The 4,236-nt window shown below is 39.7% G+C and overlaps 1 pseudogene; it reads left to right on the forward strand.

Annotated features, from left to right (window-relative positions):
* The first annotated feature begins 205 nt into the window (after positions 1-205).
* On the forward strand, positions 206-1,336 carry LOC148726582 (adrenocorticotropic hormone receptor-like; annotated as a pseudogene).
* The last annotated feature ends 2,900 nt before the right edge of the window (positions 1,337-4,236 follow it).

The following is a 4,236-nucleotide window of genomic DNA, read 5'->3' on the forward strand; positions in this document are numbered from 1 at the left end:
TCTGAGACTGACAACAACGCCAGAGCTGAAGGTTACTTTGAAAACTGCCGCGATTTAAGCTCGTCTGCGATGCTAGATCAGCATGGACCTAGATAACTCATCAGCAACCAATTACGACTCTACTTCGGCCAGTAGGTCAGTTTTTTTATGCCAAAAACTTCCATACCTACTCTGGGATTTGACTCATACGACTTCCCCTTGAATTTTAGCGGTCATTACATTTATTGTATCTCCCATCACCGCTGTCTTAAACGTTACAGGAATGATGGCTTTGAAGAAAAGGAAAGAGCTGAAAAAGCAAATCGAGCATTTTGCTGTGCAGCTTGGCGGTCACTTATCTCCTGACAGGAGCTATAACTATGCTACTATCTGCAACAATCGTTATTTTAATGCTCGGCCAGGTTTCTTTAGAATATTTTTGTATATTAGATTCCCTGTTAAACAAACCCATGATATTTTTCCCGTCGTTATCATCTTTATTTCAATTGACAACCATTGCTTGGTAGAGATACATGGCCATAAAACGTGGGATGGACTACAAAAGCAAAGTAACCAAAAGCCTCCTCAAAAAAACTTGCGCTAACTGCTTAGCTATCGGCTTTTTTCAAACAAGGCTCAGCTGTTATAGTGATGGCAATAAGTATTTTAGAAAAAGTCCACGGCACCTGGCTTTCAGTCGAGGTTGTTATGGTCCCTTGGTTGTTCAATCGCTATCGCATGCTTTTACATCAAGGTCTTCCTCGGAGTGAGGAGGCGAAAGAAAAAAACTAGCCAGCTTTCTAGTATGCTGTATGTGAAAATCGAATCTAAAATTGCCAAGACAACTGGTTCGATAACCGCTGGACTTGTTTTTTCCTTGTTTTGTTCAGCATTCATGGATGCTTTAGGTTATATTTTCCCACTAGCTCGTTCAAATTTTGCTTTTCAATTAGCAGAGACACTTTTGCAGCTGAACTCCACACTTAATCCGATTTTGTACTGTTATAGATAACGCCGGTTTAGGAACGCTGTACGAAAGCTGTTAGGTCTTAAAAAACTACAGAAAACCACTAATGCCAATCGATCTTCAAAACGAAAAGAGTCCTGTAAATTAGGAGAGATGAAATTGTACAGCGGGGAGAATGTCATCCAGCAAACTACAAAATCCGCTGCCTTTCAACTTGCTGGTGAACATAAATGGGCCGTTTACATAACCTTGGAAAGATCCACTTCTAGCCTGGGATATTGCAGTGATTCATTTGCTCAGTGTAGTGTCCAGCTACCGGAACCTTTGTCCGTCCACACGACAACCGCCATGATATATAGTCAAAGTATTGGTCAAATAGATATGGAATAGCTAACGAAAGGTTCACCCTATATTACCAACTGCAAACGGTACAATTTCGTCGTGAGGGTTAGGAAATTGAACGTTTACAATAAGATCGTATACCTGAGAGGCTGAACCATCTGCTCATATTTCAAAATATTGCCATGCAAGAGATGTGAATTAGAAAGCTGAGGACTGAATCGCAAACGAATCAAACCCCTTCCGAATAAAACAAGGTCAATTAACAAAGGTAAAGGGAAGCTGTGAACCTCGTTATAAATAACCTTCGAAAGGAATTGGAGTTCATGGAGAAAAACCTTATGGTGAGAATAATGTTGGGAATGTACTAAATAAAGAAAGCACTCACTGGTAGTTTTCCACTGTGATTTTTATTATTACCATAAATTTGAGAATTAGTTTTCACTTAACATGATCAGCAATTTGCTCATAGCAAGCAAAACGGCACCTGATGGATGTCTTGTCGTTTAAGCCCTGTTATTGTTTTAATCGTAAGCATTACAATTTCCTCAAACGTGATTGGTGGATTTTCTGCTTTACTTTTCCCTATTTTTTACAATAGAGTTGTAATAAATTGGACATTGCAGTCGGCCAGTTGGCTATAATCTGACACCTGTAAAGGGGAAGTCATAGCAGCCAATCATAGAGTTGATTGCAATAACCATAGGAACAACTACTTCCGTGGAAAATTGGGGAATTTCCAAAATGGAGGATTTTTCTTACTTTAGACAGTGTCTCTAATGGAGACAACTTTCCAGTGTAAATTTTTACTAATTTTGCTTTTTTTTTTTTTTTTTGAAATTGTAATGCTTATGATAAATTTGAAACAGGACTTCATGTCGTCCTGTTCTGTCAGTAATCATACTGGCAACAAGAGAGATTTTACACCGCGTTTATGTGAAACGTGGTCGGCAAGAGTGACCACATGACATTGTTTCCCCCCCCCCCCCGCCCCCATTTCACGTTTGCCGGTTGCGCTTTACCGTTTCTTCGTGAAAGTAACCTGTTTCCCGTTTGCCATGTATGTAAGATTTAGCTTCACTTTTTCTCTCACAGAGTAGACGTCATTGCCGTATAAAGGCCACCTTGTATTTCTTGTAAGTCATACAAGAGTGCCTTCAGATACACCATGGCATGAGGCTACGCCAAGCTAAAACAGCAGGGTTCACGCTATTGTACGTGAAACGTGAAAGGGAAAGCTGAAGTTTGCTGTTTCACGCAAACGCGGTGCTAACTCTCTCTATTAACAAATCGCACTCTCGCAGCGTAGTCGTCTGATTTGGTTAGACATTCATATGATTACAGACTGAATTGCACTCCACTCAGTCACATAACCATTACTAATTATAATAATAATACTAATGATAGTGGAAATAATAATTGTTACACTCATTATTGTTACACTCACCGCCTCCCGGTTAGCTCAATGAATAGAGCGCTGGACTGTTGTGCGGGAGGTCGAGGGTTCGAGCCCCGGCCGGACCAACACTCAGGATCTTAAAATAATTGAGAAGAATTTTCTGCCTTTCTATAACATCAGGAAATGGTTAGATATTCTAGTCTTCTCGGATAGGGACGAATAAATGGAGGTCCCGTCTCCTGCAGGGTTGGGGTAGGAGACCTTAGTTTCCCACACACGAGATTACTGTGTGATGGATGTCCTCCCCTGGGGTGGGATGGGTGGGATATTGGGCGCACTTAATTTGGAGCCTCGCTCTGTTGTGCGACCCTCACCATACTCTGGTGAAAGTGATTAAATTATAATGATATCAATATTAATAGTACGGTAAAAATGATAGAAAAATTAATTACCTGACTCGTGAATTCCGCGTTAAATTGCACGCGAAAACCGGCACTAAGCGATGAGTGTGATATCAGTTTTTTTTTCGCATAATTGAATAAATGAGGAAAAAGAAAACAGCAACAATACTGTGTGTTTTTATCCTGAGCGCGAAATAAGAGATACGAAACAATATCACTTGGCCTCGTTTTTAACTCGCAATTCCAGGCTAAATACCTCCTTTCGTTAACGAGTCAGAACGCGAGCGATTCTTATCACAATTGTTATTACTATTCTAATATTTTATTCTGGATATATTTAGTGCGCTATTATTATTACTACTATAATTATTATTATTATTATCATTTCCATGTGCATTGTTGTTGAAACTGTACAATCTTTTTCAATCTGTTTCCCTCTAGGGATTGTTGCAGTTCTTTTCTGCGGGATATTTCAAGCTCCTTACACATATGACAATTTATCAGAGGAGTCAAATCAGAACACAAAACAGGTACTGTACCTCTAGTAAGTCTAGCTTGTCATTCGCAGGTACAGTGCCGCTCAAAAGTAAGTTGGCCGGCCCTCGAACCTTGATCCTCGATACTCGATACTCGATAACAACCTCGATACTCGATAACAGCCTCGATCTTCGATATTCGATAGTTACCTCGATACCTCGATCCTCGATAATTACCTCGATCCTCGATATTAGATAACAACGAGGATCGAGGCTTGAGTCGAGTTTTCAGACGTTCGAGTCGAGTATCGAGACCATCAAAACTTGTTGGGTAACTAAGGAGTTTTTGTGCAATTAGTTTATCAGACGATTTGAAGTTCCTTACCTTTAGTCTAATCCATGGAATGAAAATCCGTATAACGTGCATCGTTGCAGACAGGGAAAAACTTTACTCGAAATATACCTATCGTCATAATAGATTATTTAGTTACTACTTTGTTTAGCTTTAGGGTTATCATATACTACATGGTAAAATGACTCACATTGTAGTGGAATTCCAGTTCTTTCTATCGAAAATGACAAAGTTAACCTTGATATAATTCCAACATTTCATTGCAGACTTTTGAACACTTAAATTTTCTAGCGGAGAGTTTTACATCTTCGTACACGGGGCTT

The sequence above is a fragment of the Stylophora pistillata genome, chromosome 7 (genome assembly GCF_964205215.1).
Source record: "Stylophora pistillata chromosome 7, jaStyPist1.2, whole genome shotgun sequence".
NCBI classification, from domain to species: domain Eukaryota; kingdom Metazoa; phylum Cnidaria; class Anthozoa; order Scleractinia; family Pocilloporidae; genus Stylophora; species Stylophora pistillata.